Here is a 19,669-nt window from a genome sequence, read left to right as displayed (position 1 = left end):
CCACTGGCTGATTAATGACCATTTCCTCCCTATGTCCCTGTCCAGGGCCTTCGAGTGGCATTTCTGTCCTGGTAGTGGGGCTGCTACCCGTGGCGTCGTAATCCTGGGGACAGGTACAGTACAAGGTGAGTATCTTAAATGATTTTACCACGTTCCTGACTGGTTCACTTCTTAAAGTCTGTTTCCTGGTTCCGACTGTACGAGGGGAGAAAGAACACAGGTCAGTATTTCACCGGTGTCTGGGCCTTCACCTTTCTTCGGGTCGTGTGACTTGATCCAATCTCCCTGGTGGCTCACAGCTGTGGGCAAATCAACACTGTACAGGTGACTAGGGCTTTAAGCACACTTTTAGAACTCGTGACAATGGACAAAGGTAGGTATTGCACAGGTAGCTGAGGCTCTATGGTCACTCTGGGGGCTCGTGGCAGTGCACAAAGGCAAGTATCTCACAAGTAACTGGGGCTCTATGGTCACTCTGGTGGCTCGTAGCAGTGAACAAAGGTAAGTATCTCACAGGTAACTGGGGCTCTATGGTCACTCTGGTGGCTAGGTTGCAGATTACTGGGACTTTTTATAGTGATCCTACAATTTCTCTATCGACAGCCGTTTCCCATCGACTACTCTTCACAGGCGGTGGACTTACGGTGACTGTGGTACAACACAGGAAGTAAAGAACCTACACACAGTCACGCCGAGCCGAACGCTTCCCTCTCCTCTCTTCCTCTTACAAGGACGCACCTTTGAAGAGGCTCAGCGGCGGGTAAGGTTAACCCACACAGCTCTTTATAGCAGTACAACTTTCTTGTTGCATAAAATGACACTTTTGATCACTACTCACAACAGTCTGGTTTTACCTGTCCAGTTCACCACCACCAACACGAGACCAGGAAAATCCAAAAAGGGATCTATGCAGGACGTTTACATTTGGGTCTTCATATGGGAGCCGCGAAACAGCGTATATTGGAAGGTCACTTCACCAGCCTCGACGGCTCTTGTTTCCCACGACTCGTCCAGTCTAGTGTGACTACAGACAACACAAACACAGCATCCCACTGCAGATTTCAAGTGTACACATGCACAGCAAAGACAAGGACTCACCCACGGCACTCCACACACTCTATGTGAAAATAAGGTCGAAGCCACAGTCTTCTGAGACTTGTCTGGGGGCTCGTCGGGTGTTGTAGTAGGTGTAGAACCAGGTGTCAAACGTTGCTGTCGCGGCTGATTACGCCTCCCTGTATGAATGCTTCCCGGCTCACCCAACACTCTGCTCCGTGATGGGGCCGCTGACCTGTTCACCGGAGGCTCACAACACACGCTGTACCAGTACACTTTCCACAATGATGTCGTATATTATCCAATGTACTCACAGTTGATGATAATGCTCTCTCCTTATTTCTTCCTCCTTCTAGTGAGCCAAGTTCTCTTCACCCCTGACGTGTTTATCCATTGGAGATGGCCTTTAATGATACCTCCGGTGAGTTGCCTTCCAAACTGTTTACACAACACATCGATGATGCACATATGCTATTTTATTCAAAACCATCAATGCAAGTCAAGTATACTCAGCCCAGTGTTCCTCTGTTTCTGTCTCTTGCTTCACCCAGCAAAATGGCAAACTCCACCGCTATCCAATGTGACTTCACCCAGACCTCCACTTCTTCGCACCGAATCGGTTTGTAAGCACCCCGTTTGAATCTCTGAAGCTCTCCTTATGCTTCTCCGCCTCTCCTCATTATCCAATCTCCAATCGCCGCGTTTATCACTCGCACCTGTGTCCAATACGGCTTAATTTGCCTCCCGGCGTTTACTGGAAGTTCCAGTGTTTGTCCTTATTCGTCCGGGCGGAAACCACCTCCGGGCAGAACCGATCTTCCTCACTTTTAGTTCCGCCCATGAAATCGTCACCGTGTGACATATACTTCCTGCTTCCCTTGAACTGTCCAGTCAGCGTTTGTCACCTCAGCATGCACACCTGTCGCTGGTTTCCGCTGATTCCGTTGCCCGGGGTTACCCGGAAGTGCCGGTGTTTGGGTAAATCGCTCCGGGTGGAACTTTTCTCCATAACCTTGGTTCCGCCCCGATAGTCACTCGTGACAATTACAGACCTTCGCTGGATTCCGGTTATGGCTGATTATTCTGTAAAGGGGTTGCTTTAAGGAAAGCGAATGAGAAGTGAATCCATGTGCTAAAGGTTTTATTATAGTAAATCCCAAAAGGGCCAGCAAACAAATCCAGTAGGGCAATCCACAATCGTATCCAAAAAACAGGCAAAGTGTCAGGGCAGGCAGAGTACGATCACAAAATCCAGAAACAGGCACGGGTCAAAACAGGAACAGATACAGATAAACAGGTTAACAGGTTAACAGGTAACAGAATCACAGGTAACAGGCTGGCTTACTAAGTAATATTCAGCAGGGAACTGGTGTACAGGAAATGTCTTTATACAAACAGACAGGAAGTGTGAAGTGAAACATGGCATGATGAATTTAAAAATATAAACCGGAACAGAACAGGATGTCAAAAAAAAAGTCCAAAACACAAAACACAACCAGAACACATAACATCATGAGTCTTTGTCATTTAAGATAAAGAGTAAATTTATGTTCTGAATTTTCTGGGGTTTGTCTTTCTTCAGAATCAATGGACAAAACCAATGAAACAATTGACAGAAACAATGAAGAAATGGACAAAGCCACTGAAGCAGTAGTGTACAGTTCAGTGTTTGTCCCTCTGTTGGTGTTTCTGCCTCAGTTTCTCATTATAGGAGCTGTATGGATCTGGTAAGTAAAAATATCAAGTAAAACTCAAAACTGCATAACATACAGTGAATATTCTGATATGAATTCAGATTGTAAGAGTGTGAATTTTGACCCTACAGGTTTTTCATCAGAATGAATAAATTGAACTCTAAAAACAAAACTGATGACAAAGAAATAGAGGTGAGAAAATCTGTATATCTGTATGTTAAATAAACTAATGGTCAGATTTTATAACATTATCTCTTTCTATAGGCCAGTTTAGACTGATCCATCAACAAACTCCAACATTATAAAGTCTCATTTATTGATCCAACAACTGCCAACACAGGTTTCACACTGACCCAACAAACACATTTGTTGGTGTTTGTTGGATCAGTGTGAATTGGCCTTTAGTAATTTGTCATTGTCAGACTCCAGTGATGTGCATGTCTGTGTGTAGATCAGCTGTCTGTCCATAGAACTGCTGGAGTGATGTCACAACTCTCTTTATGACATCATCATCTAGCAACAGTCTCTCAGCAGTAACATCATTGATGTTATATAGAGTGACATATTAATAATAATTGAATAATTGAATGCCCAAATTAAGGCTGGTAATTTAATGCGTTAAAGGTGGGGTGCATGATCTCTGAAAGCCAATGTTGACATTTGAAATCACCTAAACAAACACGCTCCTACACCAATAAAATCTGGACCTTATAGACCCGCCCACAACTACGCAACCCAGGCAATGATGTTGGTTAGTAGACACGCCCCTTACTGCTGATTGGCTACATGTGTCCCTTTTCCAAAGTGTTTTTCAAAAATCATGCAACACGCCTTTAATAAGATTTATTATTATGGGGGAAAATAAAGTGTTTTAACGCACCCAATCATCTCAGCATAGTCACAAAAGTTGATCATTTCATATGCTTTAAAAACATGTTTATATAACCTCAAATCACATAATTTTTTACAGTGTATGCAGGATTATTTTACATTTTGATTAATTAATTTAATTTCTGTATACTTTAAATTACAGTCTCCATGTACATACCAATATTTATGTGTGATTAATTAGATTAATTAATCAGCATGTAATTAATTATACATAAAAAAAATTATCGTTTGACAGCCCTAGCTTTAATACATGAATTATTCATTAAACAATTTAATTTCTCATAACAGTCTTGTGTCAGTGTAGGTTAAACTGTAAGAAAGTCTAAATCTTACAAAATGATTGTAATAGATCTATAAAACAATGAGATGATTGATAGATCAGAGTAGAAAAATGTGTGTTTTATTTTTATTATTTTTCACATTATTCAATTTATTAATTCAATTATATATACTAACTCTTACTTATTTTTATTATATATTCATTCATTTATTTTATCATTCAGTTTTCTTCTTTTTATTACATATTCAGATACATGGCTTCATTGATTATAATACCATCAGATAAAAAAGTAAAAACCTGACTTGCTCTGCTAGAAATCTTATAATGGGTCAAAACAAACATCAAAATCAACAAAAAAATGGGTCTGGAAAATTCTGTATAGAGGAATAAGCTATAATCACTTTCCATGAATTATTCAACTTCATCAGACATTATAATACAAGACTCAGAGCTGTTATCATCACAAATTGAGGTGTCAATATTTGAGTCCAGTGTGTAATAGAAAAAAATAATTTATCACTTTAAATTGTTTTATTTTAATGAAACATTATATCTTTGTGATTTTTTTATACATATATAGTTTGTATTATATTCATTTAATTCTGTTCTTCATTACTTTTCTTAATGTTGTTTAATCTTTTGTTGGCGCTTTTAGTGTGAGTCTCCAATGACCTCCATCTCAAGGTTTTTCCTAATGTCATGAGACAATATTTTACATGATATAATGATGAATCTGTCTCTAGTCAGAGGAAGACTGAGCATTGAAGCACAACTGAGATTATTTAATAAATGATTTTTCATTTTTTTCAACAATACTTTGCCTCCTGCCTGCTGTTTTTCTCCTTCATCTCTGTGTTTGCCTGGTTTATTTGAAGTATTAACTCACAACAGAGTTAATTTTTTTAGCACAGATTTTGTCATTTAGTCAGAGAGATCTAGTGAACTGAACTGGATCTAAGATCTGCAAGCTTTAGTTGAATCTCTGAAGATCGTGCTTTAACTTTATGAATGTTTGAATTCCTCATTTAACTGTAGATGTATAAGCATTGAAGGAAAAAAGGCAGACACAAATGTACACAAATACACATTTTATCTATATATTGAAGAAAGAATTTAAGAAATGTTGGTTAAAAAGGTTATTGAGCTCTTATCTAATGATCCTGATGCTCAAAAGTGTAATTAAAGATCTTGAAATATCTATATTTGTTTTCTGAGAGGTTTTTATGATCCACCACGATGCCGACGTGAACAATTCTACATCAATGCATAAAAATAAACAAAGTGAATTTTAAAAAATAAAATAATGTGCGGGAATTAATTGATTAATATTAAAATTTAATTATACCAATGTGATTGCTAAAAGCCCACTGACACTGTGTCCCCCCTCTGTGCAGGAGGAATAGCCCCCCATATATACTTTCTTTTTTTTCTAATTAAGCTACAACTTTGGACAAATGAATTTCAGATTACCTGAGGGACCAAACAAAACAGCCTGCAATAAAAGAAACAGAGGAACTTCTTGTTATAAAATACATATTATTACAGTACACAGTCACTAAATTATCATTGAGCTTAAAGGCACGATAAAGCAATAAACCCCAAGAAGCAGTGGGTTACCAGTGCATTTTATAACAGCTAAGGGGCGTTGTTAGGCACGACCAGAGTCGTATAATTAGAGAGTTACGACACTCACATAGACCTCCGTTGTAAGAATGGAATGCGGAAGTAACAGCGTGTCATGTAGTGACGCATAGTTCCAAACGCAGCACTGAAACCCATTCATTTCAATGACACCTGCTGGTAAATCGATGAAATTACTGTTTCTCTTTACATTTTCTGACATTTCATGAATATAGTCAACAGTGATATTTTATGAACTCTGCTGTAGGTAATGATTATCTATGGAAGTAAAACAGTGCCACTGGATTTTGAATTCTAATTCTTAGCACTTAATTTTTTTACATCGAATTTTTAACACTGTTTTTTTGCCTATGACATTTTTTTCAATGTTTTAAAAAAAATTCAGTGAAAAAAAATTCAATGTCTCAAAAGATTCAGTGTAGAAACATTCAATGTTTCAAAAGATTCGGTGTAAAAAATTCAATGTCTCAGAAAATTCAGTGCAAAATAATTCAACGTCTCAAAAAATTCAGTGTAAAAATATTCAGAGTCAACATCCGGGGAAGCAAGGAGAAGCAATCGATCCCTGTATCAAATCATTCAACATCCAGCCAATCATTTACGCTCCATTGGTCATGTGACGCTGAAACGGGAAGTCGGTGAAGTTCAGGCAAAGGGTTTATTTGCATTAACATAGTACGAAATCTCAATTTTTTCACATCTGGCAGATCGTATCATCAGTATATCAGGACACAGCCCGTTTACATTTATCAACATCAAAGTGGCTTCTGTATCTGGATGTGTGATCGATCCCGTGCGGGGAGACGCGCTGGATGAATAGCTGTCAATCACAAATGGCTACAACTGGCTTTAACCATATGATTTAGGGTTGTCGCGGTAACCGCACTCCCGTATTGTACAGTTCTACTGTGAAGCAAACAGCAGAGAATAACTATCAACCCCAACAACCGTGATTCACATTTTAAGCTTTAAAGGTTTTATCTTTGTTTATCTGCAGAGACCGTACCGCAGACTTTACCTGAACTTGACTTTCACCCACATGCTTTTTATTAACAACAAAATCCACTGTTTTAATAACGGGCTTTAGGCTCTGTCTGAACTTATACTTTTTTGTTCTTTAGCCTACTTTGTTCACTCACATATTTCTATATCAGCCATAAACTGTTGTTACCTATGGGTGCGTTCACACGACAAAATTTTGGGAGTGAAAACCGTATTTACTTACAGGTGTGAGTCTGGAAGTGTCCTGTTCACACAGCAAATTAGGGACACAAATAGAACACTGCCTGTATGAACAAGCAACCGACCTGAAACCCGTATGCCAGTTACACGCGGCGCCTGTAACCATAGTGACGGACGAAAATATTTAAAGCTCCCGTTCTGTCTGTGATTTTGAAGCTTTGATTGTGTTTATAGTGGGCAATATAACATGTGTTCATGTTTCACGTGTAAAAAAAAACGCGGTATTTTTCACACAATTTACTTATCTGTATAGCGCTGTTTTCCCAGCCAACATTGATATGTTGGCCCCACGTGGGTCCCATCTGGGCAGCATGGGTAACATGTGGGCATGGGCTTCACATGGGCAATATATGTGGGTCCCATGTGGGTTTCCCTATGTGGGCCCCATATGGGTTTGCCCATGTGGGATAATAATGTGGGGCCCTATGGCACCTATGTGGGCAAAAAAATTTTATGCTTGAAATACATCTTTATACATTTACAATCTTAAAATAATAACTTTTGGTTGATTGTCACTTTTAAAGAAAGAGCAAATAATATAACAGATATGATTTGATCAGTATAAAACATTTTAAATAAAAATGCATTATTTTTTACATTTAATTAACATTGATATGTGGGTCCCACGTGGGTCCCATATGGGCAATATACATGGGTCCCATGTGGGTTGACTATGTGGGTCGGGTCCCATGTGGGTTTCCCTATGTGGGCCCCATATAGGTTTGCTCATGTGGGATAATAATGTGGGGGCCATGAAAGTCCAGGGGTAAAGGCCAAGGCGGAGCCACGGGCAGAGGCAGGGACCAAGGTGGAGCCGCGGGCGGAGGCAGGGACCAAGGCGGAGCCGCGGGCGGAGACAGGGACCAAGGAGGAGCCGCGGGCGGAGACAGGGACCAAGGAGGAGCCGCGGGCGGAGATTGGGACCAGGGCGGAGCCGCGGGCAGAGCAGGCAGCCAGGGCGGAGACTGGGACCAGGGCGGAGCCACGGGCAGAGCAGGCAGCCAGGGCGGAGACTGGGACCAGGGCGGAGCCGCGGGCAGAGCAGGAACCCAGGGCGGAGCCGCGGGCAGAGCAGGAACCCAGGGCGGAGCCGGCAGAGCCCAGAGAGGGACTGGATACCAGGGTGGTGCTGGTGGTACCAGGAACCTGGGTAGAGAGGAACCACAGAGAGAGGCCCTCTGGGCCTGGTTAGACAGGGCAGAGAGTTCACATATTGTCATCATGGACCAGGCAGTGAGGGCAAGGAGCTTGGGGACAGCCATCGTGGGACAGGCAGAGAGTTCTGTACTGGCCATAGTTTTGGTGACAATAGAAAGTCTCTGGAGCTTCGGGGTGGCCACACTAGCTGACCAATGGGGCACAGATGACTCAGTGGGCACAGATGACTCGGAGGACTCAGGAGGACTCAGGAGATTCACTCGGCTCGTGGGCACAGATGACTCAGTGGGCACAGATGACTCGGAGGACTCAGGAGGACTCAGGAGATTCACTCGGCTCGGAGGACTCAGGAGGACTCAGGAGATTCACTCGGCTCGGAGGACTCAGGAGGACTCAGGAGATTCACTCGGCTTAGAGGACTCAGGAGATTCAGAAGATTCACTCGACTCAGGAGATTCAGAAGATTCACTCGACTCAGGAGATTCAGAAGATTCAGAAGATTCACTCGACTCAGGAAATTCAGAAGATTCTGGAGATTCACTCGGCTCAGAGGACTCGGGAGATTTACTCGGCTCAGAGGACTCGGGAGATTCACTCCGCTCAGAGGACTCGGGAGATTCACTCGGCTCAGAGGACTCGGGAGATTCACTCGGCTCAGAGGACTCGGGAGATTCACTCGGCTCAGAGGACTCGGGAGATTCACTCGGCTCAGAGGACTCGGGAGATTCACTCGGCTCAGAGGACTCAGGGGAATCAGAGGAATCACTCGGCTCAGAGGGCACCGAGGACTCAGAAGACTGTTGACTCAGATGATTCAAAGGGCTCAGATGATAGATCCTCAGATACCACAGAGCTGGTGACCACAGGACGGGACATCCCAGCCACCCGAACAGATACCAATGGATTGTCCATCAGACTGGTGACTAAACGTCGGAACTTGGGCAGTGCTGGAGAGTTCATCAAAGCAGTTTGGTGAAGTGGAGTGGGTGTTGCTGTTGGTTCGGGTATGGGAGCCATCTTGAGAATGGGTGTAGATGTTACTACTACACCTTTAACAGCGGGAACAGTGATGATGGTGGCCTTTTGACGAATCAGAGCTGGTATGGTTGTGGCAAACTCAAAAACTGGGGCAAGATTAACATCAGCGAACTGAGGCATGGAGTGGGATGACGTAGCGACCATCTTGAGCACGGGCGCTGACACAGGGGAAACGGAACTCAGGGAATTAGCGTCCGTGCTAACAGCGGATTGCTCGGGCATGGGTTTCTTCCTCCGCCCCAGAAATCCAATATTTGCAACCCGTTGACCTCTTGCTGCGGTGCGGGTTCATCAAGACATTCATTGAAGTAATTTTTCAGTTCAGAGTCACTGAGGTCCAGGCCAAGCGAACATGACCAGAATGTCTGGGCAAAACAGCGCACAGGTTGCCCCTGTTGCCGGAGGGAAGTCAGTGTGTTCCACCATTCTTCCTCCGTGGTGGGGGGTGAAACTTGCACTCGGACACCGCCGACATGGAGCATACTAACACTAGGGACACACCGGGGAACTTGGGAAAACACAGGAACGAGGAATTGCTGCTGGTAGTGATGGGACATCTGAAGCGAGGCTCCGGAGCTTGTGTCGAGCAAAAAGGGGCGTTCCAGATGAAGCCCCGATTCGAGGCTTGTATCGTTTCCGTTAAAATCACGTGACGATGACAAACGAGGCCTCGTTTTCTGTTGAATACGTCATTGCTTCATTCTGAGTTTCGCTTACGGTTCGAAACTCGCGCCTCTTGTGGGTTTTGCAGTACGTTTGCATTGATGTTGAAGTGTTGGTTGTAGCGAGTAGTGGCGAGGTTGTAGTGAGTTTCTAGTATAGTTATCATTATATATCATAGCCTGTATTATATATTATATTACACTTAGTTTAGTAGATTATTAGAGTCAATTATACATAGCCTAGTTTAGTAGATCATTAGAGTAAATTAGCATATATCTAGTTCGGTAACACTTTAGAATACGAATCCATTATTAATGAATAACTACACAGGAACAAATGAGTAATTAAACAATATTAATCTAGTAACTACTGTTAACTGACACAAAACTCTGATTAACGAACTGGTGAGTAATAGCACCCAGATGAATGTGGTAGTTCACTATTAACATATCAGTAACTACTATTTTTTTCATACTTCCCAAAGAACTAATGAGAAGTTTCATAATTCATGCAAAACTAAACGATAACTAATATAGGACAAATTACTAACACTACATTAACACGTTTACTACTGTAAACTAATACACAAAACTGTTTACATTATCAATAGGTAATAGCAGACTTGTTCTCATTGAATCATTGAAAGACTACTAGATCTTATAGATTCATCAACCATCCAAATGCCTATACAGTGATTTTTTTTCTTACCTGTCAAAAAATATGTTTTATGTATGGCTCCAAGCTCATATGTGAATAGTCTGTGAATGGTTAAGATTATCCCCTTTAAGATTAGCTTTCCATTAACTACTATATGAATAACGGTAACCCGCTAGTAATGACTCAAGTGTTACTACATCATACTAAAGTAATTACTAATTTTTGGGATCAGTATTCTAAAGTGAAGATCATGGTATAACCCGCTAGTAATGACTCAAGTGTTACTACATCATTCTAAAGTAATTAAAAAATTTTGGGATCAGTATTCTAAAGTGAAGATCATGGTAACCCGCTAGTAATGACTCAAGTGTTACTACATCATTCTAAAGTAATTAAAAAATTTTGGGATCAGTATTCTAAAGTGAAGATCATGGTAACCCGCTAGTAATGACTCAAGTGTTACTACATCATTCTAAAGTAATTACTAGTGTGTTACCGTGATCTTCACTTTAGAACACTGATTCAAATCATACATAAAACAGTGATTATAAAATTATTATCAAAAAATATATATGTGTTTGGCAGACTGTACAATGCACTACTTAATATTCCGGTAATAATCACCTTAGGGCAAATAACCAATATGCCCAGGGACCACGAGGACAGTAAAGAGCCAGAGTCACAATGTACAATTTTTCAAGTGTATCAGTGTATTTTAAATATGAATCATTGAGCATAATAAAGCATTCAAATAAATGAACAAAACAAAGTGTAATCCTGCATAACAACAATAACAATAATGCAGAAATAACAAAGTTAGATAAAAAAAAAACCGATTAATTGGAGATCTGGTTATGAATAATAAAAAGCAATATAATGATTAATAGCAACGTCCCAATAGTTTCAGGGAATGTCTACTTGATGTAACCCGTTGAGTTGAAATACAGATGCTCCTCAGTATGGTGGAAATCCTCACGTGTAGAGTTGAATAGGTGTACCTCAGACGCGTTGCTTTAAAAATGAGCGGATTGGAGTTCATTGCGATGATATTCTGTTGTTGCTCGTGACATATGGGATTTTTATGTATGTCGGTGTGTGTGTGTAATCTGGTTCTAGAATGAAACAAATAAAGCGCCATTTGTAAGAGAATCGTTACTTTATAATATTGCTCTTAAAAGGTTAAACATGTGAGACACGCATCTGATGTATAAATATATAAAACATTGCAGCTATGTTATCCAATATGAATAATACTTACAACAATATACCCGACAATACTTCAGATAATAAAATAAGAACGAATAATAAGCAAGAGTGACTTTTTTATTGAGGCACATCATTGAGACTCGTCATATATCCGCAAACTCGGATGCAATCATACACCACCTGTAGTCAATCCAACGCGAAAACTTCTCTTCGCTCATCACTCTGTTATTTATTCACCAGTTATGCCATCAATCTGTGATATTATAAACTTTAGAAAGACAGCACATGTACCTTCCTCCATTGCCACAGCGGATCTCGCGTTATTTCTCTCCGAACACGCGAGTCTCGATACTTCAGCATAACCATGCCTACTAGGCGCAACCAATACCGAAGCGACAATGGATTAAAAATAGGAAAAAGCAGTTGAGTAACCAATACGTGATAATCACACGAAAACAGGAATTCGTTATAGGATCATGAAAAAACTCGGAAATTCGTGATAATATCACGAAAAAAAGAATAAAAAATACGTGACTAGACCATTTCAAAAGATGTAAACAACACTGGTCCAGAAGCACTTCCTGTTTCCGTTTTTTAACACTAGATAAATGTTGGGATAAAATAAACCAACAGAACATATAAACCTGAATTAACTGAAGTTAAACAAACATCTTAAAGATAATAATATATGTGAAATAAAAAAATAACTGTCACAAACTGTAACAGGAAGTGCTTCTGGACCAGTGTTGTTTACATCATTTGAACTGGTCTATATCACGAAATTTTGTGAGACTGGGTAGTCTTTTGCACACACTGTATGTATGTATGGCATTTAGATGGTTGATGAATCTATAAGTTCCAGTAGTCTTTAAATGAGAACAAGTCTGCTATTACCTATTGATAATGTAAACCGTCTTGTGTATTTGTTTACAGTATTGAACGTGTTAATGTAGTGTTAGTCATTTAGTTAGTTAGCTGACACCGCCGTCGGTGTATGAATGTGCGCGTGAATGGGTGAATGTGAGGCTAATTGTAAAGCGCTTTGGATGGCCATAGGTCTTTTAAAAGCGCTATATAAATGCAGTCCATTTACCATTTACCATTGGTCCTCCATTAGTTGTCGTTTAGTTTGCATGAATTATAAAACTTCTCAGTAGTTCTTTGAGAAGTATGAAAAAATAGTAGTTATTGATTAGTTAATAGTGAACTACCACATTCATCTGTGTGCTATTACTTACCAGTTTGTTAATCAGAGTTTCTTGTTAGTTAACAGTAGTTACTAGATTGTTAATACTGCATTACTGATTTGTTCCTGTGTAGTTATTCATTAACAATGGATCCGTATTCTAAAGTGTTACCATCTAGTTCTAATACCTATAATACGTAATTATATTATATAGCCTATATGTACAGTTGTGTTATTATTATTTATATTATTGCTGCTGTTATTATTATTATAAGACTAGACTGTATTAAGGATAACCTAGAAGGATTGAGGATCCATTGGGATATTGCAACAAACAGCTCCAATATCCCAATTTATATAAGCTGGCACTGATCTTCTTATGTTGTCCAGCATCATCAGTGCCCTGTGATAGGGTGTTTTCTAAAAACAGAAACAGCCTCAATCCAAATACTGTTAAAAAACTTTTGTTTCTAAATAAAAACCAGTAAACACTTTTCCGTGTTGCAGTTTGCTGTTCCACACTTCCAGTCCCATAAGCATTGCACTATTGCACCCCCAGTTCAATAAGCACTGCACTCACGATAATTTCTTTATTTAGTGCATGCACTGTTATCACTAACTCAAGAACTACTGTATAGTTGAACACAAAGTTGTGTATGTGTGAGTTGTGTGTACATAGGTTAACACAAGCAGAGTAAAATACTTTCTTTAATATACTTTATTCAAAAGCCCACACCATGACAATTTGGTTGCTCAAAATGAATAGATTTGTGTGCGTGTGCAATACATTGCTTTGCACAGCAGGTGTCACTGGAGAGCACAGTGTTTCATGAGGCTTCGGGTAAATGAACCTTTTGGCGAACCAATGGGCTGGAAAGCCTCATTGGTTCAGGAAGCCTCGTTTGGCCATCACTACTGAACAGGCAGAGTATATATGCATGACAATAACCAATGACAGAGCAGGAACAATCAGTAACCAGGACAACACACAAGGGGAGAGGCATGAACACAATGAATAACCATGGTTACACACAAGGGGGCGGAGACACTTATTAACACAGGGAGCTACACTAGGAACAAGGGTATACAAGAACACAAGTCAAACACGGTACACAGAGACGTAAGTAAACCAAAACACAAGTATCACAAAACACCAGAATAACAGAACACAGGGACACAGGGGGCACTACGTGACAGTGGGGCCCTCATGGCACCTATGTGGGCAAAACATTTTATGCTTAAAATACATTTTATATACATTTAAACTCTTAAAATTATTACTTTTGCACTCTTAGAAAGGATGTGTAAATTTTTTACACAGCTTTGTGCGCTAAGCTTTTAACACATTATGTGTAATTTTAACACATTGTGTGTCATTTTGTGTTGATTTTGTGTTAAAATATAACACAAGTTGTGTTAAAAGTAACACAAAATGTGTTATTTCAATAATAACACAGTGATGGGTGAATTCTGGGACAACGCATTTAGTGTGTCGTCCCACAATCAACACTAATGTGTTGTTTTTAACACATTCGTTCTAAGAGTGTGGTTTATAGTCACTTTTATACAAAGAGCAAATAATATCACAGATAGGATCTGATCAGTATAAAACATTTTAAATAAAAATGCATTATTGTTAACATTTATTTGTGATATTTGTAATGTTAACCTGCCAATTATTAATTTTAATTTGCACAGCTGAGCATGAGTGAAAATAAGAAATGTCAGAAAGTTCATCAGTTTGATAAGTGTGTTAATTAAAGAAATGTTTCAAACATTCTGAAAGGAGTCTGATTAGTGGAGTCAGGTGTTTCATATAAGGAGACCTCATTACGATCTGCTCACTGCAACGACACATTACGCTTGACAAAGTAGTCCTGCTTCAAATGTTTTAATTGTGATTTTTATGACATAATATAATATCATATTTTAAATAATCTTTGCTAAAATAGGCAGACTTTTAAAATTACAACTATGAAGATGATAAACATTTAAACTACAAGAATTTCCGCTCAGGCGCAAGGATACAGTTTCTACCGGAGCAGCAGGAGTCTCTCACAACTGTTACACTTGTAATTTATCCTGAGTTATGTTTTTAGAAAATGTAAAACTACGGTACAAGTTCACGGACTGCACAGGGATGAATCAAAGCAAACGTGCAAGGACATTTAATGAGTTTGGCTGTGGATGCTTTGGAAGTTCTTCATAAAACGTTTGAGCAAAGATTAATTGATGATCAGAAGACCATCTCCAGAAGAGTGAGCAATGTTTGTGTTGTTTTTGAGTTCAAAGTATTTTAAGAGTTTGACTTCTTTCAATGCTTATTTTAAGTGTTATGTTAAATTGTTAGTCATTACCTGCCTTAGCAGTTTTGAAATGTTCATGATTATTTTAGCATTGTATTGTTATAAATTGACAATAAAGTATTTTGATATATTGAACCTTTACAGTTTTTTTATTTGATTTTTTCATATTGCACCTCCTTCATGTTTTGTGATGTTACAGATAAATGAACTGTTGAATATTTATGCTGAAAGCTGATATTTACCGAACTGAAATGATTTGCTTTTATCGGTTTTCAATTTAAAACAAATATATTATTTAAGTAAATTACAATTAAGCATTAAAAGTATAATTATTTCATAATAAGGGACCAGTCCAGTACCCATTAAAAATCCATTCTGGGCCCTGATATGTAACGTGGGCTTCATTACGTGGGTGCAATATGGGCCCTATGTGTGTTGCCCACGTGGGCCCCACATAGGCCCCACTCAGTTTCTATATCAAATTCATGTGGGCAACCCAGGTGGGGCCACAGTGGAACCCATGGACAAACCCATATAGGGCCCACATAGGAAGCCCATATGGGGCCCACATGGGCCCCACCTTGCAATGTTGGCTGGGAAGATCTGGCAACACTAGTCAGCAAACGCTTGTGCCACTGTCATTTTCTGAACCGCGCAGGCAGAAGACTTTTTCCTCTTCTTAGCATTTATTTTTTCAGAAGAGAGACCTGTCCTTTTTATGATGAACGTTTAAACACTTGATTAACTACTAGTTGTTCAGTTCGGTTATGTACACACTGTGCAGAGTTGTCAATACCTGCATTTTGCAGGAGTTAATTCGGTTGTAGAATGCGGTTGTGAGTCCGGTACTGAACTGTGTGTGTACAGAACAGCATTAAGCATTAAAAGGTGAAGTGACAACCGAATTAATATGCAGTGTGTACGGGACCATTAAAGGCGGAGTGCACAATGTTTGAAAGCCAATGTTGATATTTGAAATCACCTAAACAAACACGCCCCTACCCCAATAGAATCTGGACCTTCTTTTAAAAGACCCGCCCCACACATACACAACCCGGCAAGGATGTCAGTTAGTAGACACACTCCTTACTGCTGATTGGCTATAAGTGTGTTTTGGTAGTCGGCCCGTCTCCTTTTCCAAAGCGTTTTTCAAACATTGTGCACTCCGCCTTTAAACCACCGAAGGCTGCACGCGCCAGGTGATGTTCTTAAAATGACCGCTTGAGGGCGCTCAGATTTTGCAGATAATTTTTTTTAATCAAATGCCTATTCATATTGTATGGAAGGTATTTTTGGACTTTTATGAATTAAACGATAAAATAAAATTAAAATCGCAAAATATGTCCCAAATTTGAAAATTAAATGCTAAAATAAAAATTAAAACATTATATTAAATGATTTCATTTTTAACGTGATAAAGCATCGGCCAAATTGAAAAATGTAATTAAATTTATGATTGAGATTTCATTTTCCATATAATCTTGAGGCACGACTGACACAAAATAAAAAGTAAAGTAGCACTGGGTGTGAAAAAAACACTTTAGTTAACTGAATAAAAAATTAAAACTAATAAAATAACAACTCTGGCTGTTAGGGAGAATTAAACATTTGTAAGAGCATTGGTGACCTGTAACTTCAGATTAAGACAAGTGAACTCATTTTATATGTATCTTAGGATAGCAGGTAGAGCATTTATTTATAAGTTTCTATTATTTAATTCACATTTTAGTTTTGTAACATATTTATAGCCCTTCTTGCTATGTGGAAGCTGAACCAGCAGAGGTCACTCTATCCCCTTCTGTTTGAAGGGTGCAGGACTTCACCTGCCTTCCAGCTCGTCTTTCTATGACACTATAGCTGCTAAAAACTTTCAGCATTCACCATCTACTGTTACCTCTTCTGTGTCAAAACAAAACTCTTCCAAAACAAATCTATAAAGTTGTATACTTTTTATTTCCTTTGCATTTTTCTCCAGTGTAATATACTTATTATGTTAGTAAAGTAGATGAAATATTTTTATGCAGCTTGTAGTTCTCATTAGTTATGTAGACCTGTGTGTGAAACCTAGTCTTACTCAGTCAAAAATGATCTCTAGCTCTGGGACTTTCAGATCTTTAAAGTTAAAGTTAGAAAGTTAAATCATTTAGTTCCATTACATAAAATTACCAGGTATACAGCGATGATGCAGTTGCTGTGAAATTTACTATTTTATTCTATTACATTGACTACGGCAAAAGATAAGATATTAGATACACAAATTACTAGATTCACTGTTTAGAGTTACGAGAAGTGTAGCGTTTAGGACATCTGCTGTTACTCGCTGTGTAAATGCAACAAGAACAGCATATTTACACATTCAATGATATTTAAACAATTGCAAAAGTTTTTATTACAGGAAATATTTAATATGACATTGTGATGAAAGAATTAGCATAAAGTTATAGTATGTTGCGTGTGTGTGATACTGTATAAATGTAGCCTATATAGTTATAATGTGAACGTGCCTAAAGACTTTTCTCAGTAAGAACTGAGAAAAACAATTTAAATTTGGTAGCCTATCAATTCCTAGTTTTCTTTTTTCATTTCATAAATGGAAATGATAAATGAAAATACAACTGGTTCATTGCTTTCCGTTTTTGATTTTAAAACGGATATGGAATGGATGGGAGATACCCAGGGGCACGTTCAAGCTCACACAGGTGCGCAACGTTTTGCTACGGTTTCCGGGTTGAACGACATGTTTCCTGGAAACGGTGTGCAACAGGTTTTAGATGCATTTTCTCTTGTTTGGTGTGTGTCAGAAATGTCGGCCCAATCAGCGGCAAGATGTATAAAATCACGCCGTAGTAAAGAGACAGCTCGCTCAATGGGTTCAAGTTGGAATGTTGTCTTTCATTCTGGACGGTAAGGTCAGTGACTGTAACATTGAGGGTATTTTACAGTATTAAACACACATTTATAATGATTTCATCAGGCTTCAGAAACATTTTAAAAAGAACAGAAATAATGGCCTCTCAGCTACCGTAGTTGCAACTCTTGCGTCATCACAACAGGGCGTTCAACACATCACTGTTTCTGTTAAATAAACGTTGTGCAACGTTTTGTCGGGGCAGATTTTCCCCTGACCCTGCAGGCACCATCTCGTGATCATCCACCATCTAGACTTTTGTAAAGAGTTACTAAGGTAAAATTAAAACAGCTTTTATAATGTTTAGTTTAACAATTAAGCTGAAGTTGACAATTAAAATTTTCCTAAAAGTTTATCTCACTGACCATTTACTGATAACTTTTCTGGGGAGGTTGCAAGCTAGTTCTAGATATTTTTTTCACAATGGCTATGTTTACATGCACAAAATTTGTCAATCCGACTAAATTTAATATGATTGAAATCGTTATAAATGTGTGTTTTGATTATGCCTGCACTTCATGGTATACAACCATTCCTAAAATTTTCAAACAGAAATTGCAGACATCACAAAACAAATTAGTGAGGCTTATTTTAAAACTACACCCGCACACACACCTCAACCCAGCTCATTTTAGTAGCCTTAAGTGGCTTAAACTAGAAGAAAGAGTAACATATATAAAAATGTGTATGGTACATAGAATAGTTAAAAATCAAATACCTACATATCTTTGTAACTATTTTTCTAAGGTTAATGCTGTACACAGCTATTCAACAAGGGGTAGTACCACTGATTTGTTTTATGCAGATTTAAAAGTTGTAAGGGCAAGTGATCTTTTATGTATTCAGCAGCAGTCATATGGAATGCGTTACCAGCAGCCTTAAAGTTAACAGACAATACTAATCATTTTAAGTCAACCCTAAAGCACTGGCTGAGTAGTAGTAGTTTTATTGTATGTACTGTATTTTCCATTTTTGTTTTATGTGGTACGTTTCTGGGGATGTTTTGTCCACGTTTTATGGTTTTATTTTTTGTTTTAATCATCCGCATATTCAAAATATATAATAACATTTAACTTACAAATGCTTAACCCATATCCCTACATTTTTAAACATTTACACGCATCTTGTAGGGCACACATTTTGGAGGACCACAATGGAAATAAGCCTAATGGCTTTATTGTGTCTATTCTTTTGACTGATAATTGTACAAAGTCATTTTATGTATTTATTTATTTATTCATTCTTTGTACAATATATATTATGTCAATAAAGATCACTCACTCACGACGATACAGTTTGCATGCACCCTAAACATTGCAATCTGATTTAAATACTGTTTACATGTACATTATATAGAATACGAACCGAAAGTCTGCGCAAGCAAAGCCAGGGTTACCAGACTCACGTTTCAAAACCATCCGACTGGACGTTCGAAACTAGCCCAAAAGCATCCCAATGACTATTCACAGCCCAAATACCAATAACTTATCAACGAAATCATTTAATCTTCTACCTGCAGAAAAAAACAACTAGTGGAAACAGTTTAAACAGTATCCCAAATCTAAACTCGAAAAAAGCAGCGGACTTGGCAACGCTACGCTTGCGACAGCATCTCTCGTTGGAGTTCACGCTTTACTCTGTATAAAAGTCAAAACTGAGTTGGAATTGTTCTTAAGAAGTTTTCCGATATAGGGAATGAAAACACACTTTTCAAAAGTCACAACGCTATTTTATTGCTTTAAG

At 38.8% G+C, this 19,669-nt stretch overlaps 1 protein-coding gene across 4 annotated transcripts in view; it reads left to right on the top strand.

Annotated features, from left to right (window-relative positions):
• Nucleotides 1-19,669, top strand: part of LOC129453645 (uncharacterized) — a 122,997-nt gene that overhangs the window by 66,207 nt on the left and 37,121 nt on the right. The window contains exon 1 of one of the 4 annotated variants that reach the window (XM_073865607.1): nt 18,128-18,202. The exons of the other annotated variants lie outside the window; for them this stretch is intronic. The gene's annotated coding sequence lies outside the window, so the exon portion shown is untranslated. Of the gene's footprint in view, nt 1-18,127; nt 18,203-19,669 lie in introns of those variants that run through there. 4 annotated transcript variants of the gene reach the window in all.

The sequence above is a fragment of the Misgurnus anguillicaudatus genome, unplaced genomic scaffold, assembly GCF_027580225.2.
Source record: "Misgurnus anguillicaudatus unplaced genomic scaffold, ASM2758022v2 HiC_scaffold_32, whole genome shotgun sequence".
Lineage (NCBI taxonomy): Eukaryota > Metazoa > Chordata > Actinopteri > Cypriniformes > Cobitidae > Misgurnus > Misgurnus anguillicaudatus.
The sequence above is the reverse complement of the archived record's forward strand: the minus strand, read 5'-3'. Positions and strand labels throughout refer to the sequence as shown.